At 39.5% G+C, this 9082-nt stretch overlaps 1 pseudogene; it reads right to left on the minus strand.

Annotated features, from left to right (window-relative positions):
- Positions 1-2297: 2297 nt before the first annotated feature.
- Positions 2298-3743, minus strand: LOC148548537 (homeobox-leucine zipper protein REVOLUTA-like; annotated as a pseudogene).
- Between the last annotated feature and the right edge of the window lie 5339 nt (positions 3744-9082).

Raw genomic sequence — 9082 nt, forward strand, 5'->3', positions numbered from 1 at the left:
CAACCCCATCGCAAAACTGTAGTAGTTCCATCTCTTTCTATTAGAAATTTAGAAATAGCTAGCTCAATTTCTTTGTATCATAATGAATAATGAATATCAATTATCTTTTCTTTTTGTATGTGAAGTAATAAATATGATGCACATCAAAGATAGTTATAAATAACTAAGATATTAATAGGAACACAAAATTGAGACTATGTTATAAATAACTCCTAAATCAAACAAAGACGCTTCTTCAACAAATACGCAGATATAAGATCCTCACAAAGTCAAAATAGTATATCTAATAGGACTATAGTAGAAAAATAGAGAAGACTTAGATTACCAGCTCAACTTGTTTGGAGGCCCCAAAATCTGCAAGTTTAATGCAACCTTTATTATCTACAAGAATATTGGCCCCCTGAAATTGATTACAATTAAACATTAGTAACTCAAAAAAGGAGATCTGACATGCTAATCAATGATACTACAAGAAAAATCACATTATTATTGTTATTATTATAAAATTAATGAAACAGTAATTGATGAGCGGATATTTTATATGCTTTTTGGGGTTAATTTCATATAATTTTTAGTGTATTTTAGTTAGTTTTTAGTTTATTTTTAGTAGTTTCTAGGCAAAATTCATATTTCTGGACTTTACTATGAGTTTGTGTATTTTTCTGTGATTTCAGGTATTTTCTGGCTGAAATTGAGGGAGCTGAGCAAAAATCTTATTCAGGCTGAAAAAGGACTACTGATGCTGTTGGATTCTGACCTCCCTGCACTCAAAATGGATTTTCTGGAGCTACAGAACTCCAAATGGCACGCTTCCAATTGCGTTAGAAAGTTGACATCTAGGGCTTTCCAACAATATATAATAGTTCATACTTTTCTCAAGGATAGACGACGTAAACTGGCGTTCAACGCCAGTTCCATGCTACTGTCTGGCGTCCAGCGCCAGAAACAAGTTAGGAGTTGGAGTTCAACGCCAGAATTGGATCCAGAGCTGGCGTTGAACGCCCAAAACAGCCTTATGCACGTGAGAAGCTTTAGTCTCAGCCCCAGCACACACCAAGTGGGCCCCAGAAGTGGATTTCTGCACCATCTATCATAGTTTACTCATTTTCTGTAAACCTAGGTTACGAGTTTAGTATTTAAACAACTTTTAGAGATTTATTTTGTATCTCATGACATTTCAGATCTAAACTTTGTACCTTTTTGACGGCATGAGTCTCTAAACTCCATTGTTGGGGGTGAGGAGCTCTGCTGTGCCTTGATGAGTTAATGCCAGTATTTCTGTTTTCTATTCAATCATGATTGTTCCTATCTAAGATATTCATTTGCGCCTTATTATGATGAATGTGATGATCCGTGACACTCATCACCATTCTCACCTTATGAACGTGTGCCTGACAACCACCTCCGTTCTACATTAGATTGAATGAGTATCTCTTAGATTCCTTAATCGGAATCTCCGTGGTATAAGCTAGAATCCATTGGCAGCATCCTTGAGAATCCGGAAAGTCTAAACCTTGTCTGTGGTATTCCTAGTAGGATTCTGGGATTGGATGATTGTGACGAGCTTCAAACTCGCGAGTGCTGGGCGTAGTGACAGATGCAAAAGGATGGCGAATCCTATTCCGGTATGATCGAGAACCTACAGATGATTAGCCGTGCGGTGACAGCGCACCTGGACCATTTTCACTGAAAGGAAGGATGGTAGCCATTGACAACGGTGATCCTCCAACACGCAGCTTGCCATAGGAGGGACGTGCGTGTGTGAAGAAGAAGATAGAGAGAAAGCAGAGATTCAAAAGGCAAAGCATCTCTAAAACTCCAACATATTCTCATTTACTGCATAACAAGTAACCTTTAATTCATGCTCTCTTGTTCATTTGCAAGTCAATTGATAACCACTAATTAATATCCTGACTAAGAGTTGCAAGATAACCATAGCTTGCTTCAAGCCAACAATCTCCGTGGGATCGACCCTTACTCACGTGAGGTATTACTTGGACGACCCAGTGCACTTGCTGGTTAGTTGTGCGGAATTACATAGTGTGAAGTAATTTTCGTGCACCAGTAATACTTTCACAGCATCTATTTTGGACAATGAAAAAATACAATAAACAGCAATCACAAGTCCAGAATTCAACACCAAAACAGCACAATAAACAAGTTCATCCAGGGCAACATTTAGAGGAAAGACAAATTCATTTCGAACAACAGCAGTAAACAAAACAAAACCTACATCCACTAACCAGTCCAGATTCTCTAACTAATTCAACTAAACTAAATTAGTTGAACTAAACAAGCTAAACAGAATGAGCTAAACCAGATAAAATGAGATGAAAGGGGAACCTGGGAGCAGGGAATTGGAATAGGGGAGTGAAGGGAAAGATTGATGATGATGAGTGAATGGCCAGAGCAACACGGTGGCGGCCTAGTGGTGGCGCTGGGGTAGCGACAGTGGCAGAGGGGGTGCACAGTAAAACAGGGTCTAGTAGTGGCTCTGGGCTCGCAGAGGAACACTGGACATCGGGCAACCATCATTGTAAAGATTAGAATGCAAATCAGAAGACATCAAACAAAAATATCCCTGAGTTCACGTCAGCAATAGTTAGTCTTCCAAACTAACGACATTTCTTGGATTCAATATTCACAAATTGCCTAAAGACTCAAACCCATAAAAGAATTGCTGCATTTATAATCTAAAGAGAGAAAATACAAGGCACTGATAATCTAAAGACTCAAACCCATATATTGGACCTACCCAAAAGCTTCAACCTATTTGAATTCTTTTGGAATGTATCTTCTAGCTTTCTCTGCCTTCACAAGATGGAGTTAATACAAGGCACTGATAAACAAAGAAACAGAACAGTTAATGAAAGAAATAATTCCCATTTCCCACAAATTAAAGTTGAACATACATAAACAACACTTAGAGAAAGATTCATTGTTACAATTTTGCAGACTTAATGAATTACCTTCCTCTAAATACCCATGTGATGTCTTGTAAAGCCACCAAAGTTGTTTCCAACATGTCAAGGCCAACCTGGTTTGCAAAGATGAACACCGGCACCGACTACGATCCAGACAGAGAATCATATATATCTTAAATTAAAGGCTTTCATGGAAATGATGAACTCTACTATGAACAAAACATCTGCCATACCTTCAAAGAACAGCACAAAATGGCATCCTGATGATGCCACAAATATTTAAGCACTGACTCACCCATGAGAGAATCAGATCTCAGCAACTCTGCCCCCAAATAATAACTGTTATTAGCAGAAAAAAGAACAAAAAAGTGAAGGGCATCATTAGATACTTTTCAAGAATGAATATTCAACAATAAATCTTGAACACAATACAACAGATGCAGACTTGCCTATAACTGTAGCAGATCCAGTTGGCTAGTGTAAGAGCCTCTGGAGAACCAGGAGAGAGTTTGAGCCAACTGCCGGGTTTATACTAGATGGAGAAATTGCCATGGCAACCCTCTGCACAGAGGAAATCACACTACAGATGTACTGGCATGCCATGACAGCAACATTATCCTGCAGACTACTGTCAAAAGGAAACTGGAAGGCAATAGTCAATACTGACCGAGCACTATGACATGATACCGCATCGCATGCACCATTTGTTGTTGGGCCAACTTCAAAACCAGATGTCAAATCTAGGGTTTTACTTGCTGTCACTGAATCCTTTTTATCACCCTGGAAAACATTGATATCAACATGATTATAGTGTGTCATACATGCGCATCAGTTTCAGTAGCTCCTTTCTTACTTGCACAGTACTTTTTCTCTATTCAAATGCACTATCAAGAGATTTAACACTAAAAAGGACCAAATGTTAGTGGCTGACTAGAGTAATACCGGATAGGAACAGAGTAGGGTGATGATGCAAAATTGTGTGCAAGATTTTAGATGCATTAATAGCACCATTCAAGAAAAAAGAAAATGAAGAAATGAAACAAGAAAAAAATCACCAACAAATTAATTCTAGAGTAATGGATTCTGGAGTAGGGTGCCCACTTCTGTAATTAAACTAGAGTAAATAAAATAGGATTTGTCAAAAACACCAACTAGCAAACATACACACAACATGGAAATTAGCTATAGATATACCAAGACAAATCTTCTTTATGCGACAGAGCTGTATTTATTATGTTTAATGAATACCAAATAACCTATTAGTCAATGCACAATTGACCCATAATTAAAAAATATTAAGTCACCTTAATACCCCAATCATATTCCGGCCCTCCAGAATTATGGCTAGCACTCATAATAAATCCACCATTTGCCTGTTAAAGTATAAGGAAATGAGAAAAATGATTAGCAAGTGAGCTGAAAAGGTATATGCTAAAATAAATAGGATAAAAAGGGGTTAATTAGATTGGCTTGCCTTCTGCTTCCTTATCACAGCAGAAATAGCTGGTGTTGACAATATACCTTCCCGTATTAGAAAGATAAGTTGTCCTCAATTTCTATTAAGAGATTCATGTTAATAATAATACACACTAGAGGATTGTCGGTGGTAGTTTGAGAACTAGACCTAAAGTTTCAAGGCAGTTCACCAGTTCTCCAGCTGCGGTAGATATCCAAAACACGCTCATAACAAATGCCATGACAACCACAGGTATTTGCTCGGTTTTGGGAGGTTCTTTTTCCATTACTAAATGAAGGCATGCAAGGCAGAAGCTTGTGGTGAGCACCACTGACCAGAGGGGCAAGTCAGTGTTTGGGAAGAGGAAAGCTATGGGATGATCAAATGGCACAAATGATTTGCAAGCATACAAGAGGGCTATCGGACAAAAAGCGATGTTGGCTAACGAGTAAAGTCTGCTCCATTGCGACAGCACTGGCTCGGGGATCGACAGTTTGAGAGTTGCAATAGGAATCTCTCATGCTTTAGAAATCTGGATGAAGAGAGCAAGGGATAAGCCAGGACAACCTCCAATAGAATAATGTTTATCAAATAAACTAGAATTCTATCCCTGAAATGAACAGTATTGCCTACTTTATGTTAAAGATAAGAACCATTGCCTTAATTATATAATCAAAATGATCATGGTTACATCAATGCAATAAGTTTAATCAGAAAACGTGCACAGTACCATGTACACTGCAAAAAAGAATCAAACAAATCCAACGCCTAAATTCAAATGAGTTGGTAAGAACATAGATCAGGTTCCTTATTCCAACTACTATTTCTTTCATTCAGGTTCTAGCCAACAAAGTAACAAACCAAGAAAGCCAAGTTACCAGATCCAATTGCCATAAAAAACCAAATCCATTTATATCAAACTCTAAATCAGAAAAATTATTAGTTTAATTGAAATTGAAACATACCAATCCATAAGCTCCCGGAAATCCAGAACTGCGCTTCTCATCGTTCATAGATCCCGAAACCTTGGCGTCGGAATCAACGTGCACCGCAACTAATTCCTTCTGCTCCTCAAGATCTATGGAAGAATTCCCACTCTTGCCTCTGCCATCAACTACTCCCAAGTCCATATAGAACACGAGACCAACGAAGAATGCATAAAACCCTATGAACCCAATCGCCTGCCACAGGAAGATATCCGTGCTAAGATAAACGTAGAAGAGTAACATCGCTGCCGTCAAGTAGAAGAGCACGTCTCTGATGAAGGGTACGGGGTCGAAGGAGAACGGAGCGGAGTAGAAGGCGACGAATCCAACAACGAGGGCGGAGAGCAAGGTACCGGCGGAGAGGATGGCGCCAAATCCGGTGCGGTACTGGCCGGAGCAGAGGGCAGCGAGGGAGGAGAAGACGTCGGGGGAGCCTGATACGACATCATTGGCTGCATGTGCAGCACAGACGCCGGAACAGCAACGCCACCGGCAGCAGAGGCGACGACGGGAGCCATTACATCTGCTGAGCTAACACCAGGAGGTGGAATCGACGGATTCTGGTAGGCAAGGCTGGGCGGAGCGGCGCCTCCAGATGGATTTGGCAGCGGGGAGAAGTGCGGTGCCCGAGGAGACAGCGGCCGGAAGGAGAGGGCGGCGGGAGGCGCGAAGGGAGGTCCAGTAGAGACCTGAGGTGGCACGTAGGAGAAGTTGGGATGATGCTACTACAACGGCGGCGGGGGCGGTGACGCGGAGAGCAGAGTCAGATTGGGATTAAGGTTTGCGGGAGCTGGAGATTGAGATCGGGATGTGGAAGGTGGAGCGTGAGGGGTTATTAGGGTTATGGGTTGTGAGTGACGGAGACTGAGAGAGTCTCGAAGCTTTTGAAGTTTCAAGGTTAGTAGGATTCAAGGTTATTAGGTTTGGGGTTATTAGGTTTTTTTTTTTTTATTTTTAAACCTTTTGGCCACGCTTTTAAAGCGTGCCAAAAGAGTATCAGGATATGGCCACGTTTTGTAAGCATAGCCGTAATGTAACCATGTCTCCACGCTTTTAAAACGTCCTTGTTTCTCTCTATGGCCACGCTTTTGAAGTGTGGCAGAAAAAAAAACGTGGTCGTTTCTCTAATCAATTGCCACCCTTACAAAAGTGTGGCCGTTGATCCTTTTCGCCACGCTTTTGAAGCGTGACAAAAAAAAAGTGGCCGAATCTCTAATCTACCGCCACCCTCATAAAAGCGTGGCCATTGACCACTTTTGGCCACGCTTTTGAAGCGTGGCAAGAAAAAAGCGTGGCCATAGGCCTTTTTTCTTATAGTGCCGTTGAAGATCCTCCTTCTCCAACTCAAGCTGATGCCCTTCACACATCTCCTGTGGCACGGAGCCCTGAATTATCTACTCAAGATGCAAGAACCATCCGTTCTCCTTGAAGAATTACAAGTCCAGAAAAACCATTGAACTTCTTCCTCACGTGGTCTAGAACCATCTGCTGAGATACCTGAAATTACCTCCACACCTTCAAACACTGAACTAGCTAAACTTGTAGCAGTTCTAACAGAAATCATTCAAGAAGGGGAAGTGCCTATCTCAACTCCCATTCCTACAGTGCCTTCATCATACAACCTTCCTTATAAACCCAATCAACACATTTTTCAACATCTATCCAATCTTCTGGAACTTTTGACACTTACTCCTTCAGAATGGACCAGTCAATCGAAGCTGAATTCCCTTCTCTCAGATATTTTGAGTTTTTTCCTCGAATTCCAGGTTCCCCTGTACTTTCTCTATAGTGAAGAAGTTTACAAAAATCTCAAATAGCTGCATCACTGTGCAATATAAGTTGCAGGATGCTAGAGAAAAAATAGCTCAAATCAAAACTGAGTTAGGGAAAGTCAATGCAATTCTTCAACCGATGAAAGAATCTTACCAAGAATATGATTTAAGGGTCACTGAAGCCCTCACTGCTCAAGCTTATTATAAAAAACAAGAAGAAGATCTTGAGGCAGAGTTAGCCTGAATTGAGCAAAAATTGGCTAGAATTCGGCAAAAAAACGCTAATTTAACTTCCCCCTTAGCCACCGTTCAACAACAACAACAAAGAATCTTCAATGAGCTTTGTGTTGTAGAGGCCAAACAAGAGAATTGCATCGAACAGCTCAACTAAGCTCAGAGTGAAGAACACAAACAAATAAAAAAAACTAAGCTCAACTAAGCTTCGTTCCATCCGTTTGAAACTTTTACTTATGATAATAACTCTTTTTATGTTCTCTTATATATATTTATATACCTAATCTTAATCTTGCATGCATCGATACTATTTCAAATATTTCTCATTTATCGATTTAATCACATTCCCAGAATCAATATCCTTAATTCGATATGCATTTCTAGAGTACAAATCGATCACTTGAAAAGGTCCTTCCCAAGTATGGGACCATTTGCCAAGAAATCTTGACTTTTTTCCATTGGGAATACCACTTTTAAAACTAACTCACCTATATTGAAACATTTCTCTTTTATTCGATGATTATAGCTTCGAGCAACACCTTCTTTTTGTCAAATCATATTTTCAAGCGCCATCATACGGTCTAAATCCAAATCATTCAATTCCTCATACATTGCATTCCAATAATCATTGACTGGCAACTCATTTTGTTTCAATACTCTCAATATATTGAGATTAATCTCTAGTGGTAAAACTGCACTATGACCATATACTAATTTATAAGGAGAAGTACCTGTTGACCCTCTTACTGAGTTTCGATAAGCCCACAATACCTGACTCAAAGTCTCATGCCAAGTTCCAGGTTTGCTACCAATTTGTTTCTTGATCAAATTAATCAATATTTTGTTTTCTGCCTCGACTTGCCCATTGGTTTGCGCATAATATGGAGTTGAAGTTATCATATTAATATTTATCGAGGCTGCAAAATTATTAATTCACTGACCATTAAACATAGTCTCTTGATCAGTACTCAAAGTTTGGGAAATTCCAAATCGATGAATTATATATTCCTCGATAAAGTCTATCACTTCATTTTGTCCAGCCTATATTAAAGGAACAGCTTCAATCCATTTTGTGAAATAATCAATCGCTACTAGAATGAACTTGTTATCTTTCGACGAAGGAGGATGTATCACCCCAATTAGATCCAGGGCCCATCCTCGGAAAGGCCAAGGTTTGATAATCGAATGCAATTCGGATGCTGGGATATGTTGTACCACTCTATGGACAACTATTTTGAACTCTTTTGACAACTGTTTTGAAACTAACTGAGAATCCCAAGAATTTGAACCTCTAAAGCCCCTTCTGCTACATTATTCAAACAAGGATATTTTAATTCAAACAAAAATTCTGATGGAACTCCTTCTGGTGAAATAATTAAAATCCTAACCCTAGCACCATCTTTATGTTTTGAACCATCAAAATATAATTTTCAATAGTCGATGTGCAGATCAATTATGTTTGCCCCCTGGTCATTCAGATTATCCGAATGATCTACCAGAAAATCTGCAATGACCTGACCTTTTACAGCTTCTGCTGTAATATATTGCAAATCAAACTCTGTTAAGGCTAACATCTATTTTCCTAATCGAGCCCTCAGCATAGGATAAGTTAGCATATATTTAACTAAGTCAGTTTGTGCAATTACCTTCACCGATTTTGCAACCATATAGCACTTTAATTTTGTGCAAGCATAATAAAGAGACAAACAC

Source organism: Arachis ipaensis, chromosome B8, assembly GCF_059453495.1.
Source record: "Arachis ipaensis isolate K30076 ecotype BB chromosome B8, ASM5945349v1, whole genome shotgun sequence".
Lineage (NCBI taxonomy): Eukaryota > Viridiplantae > Streptophyta > Magnoliopsida > Fabales > Fabaceae > Arachis > Arachis ipaensis.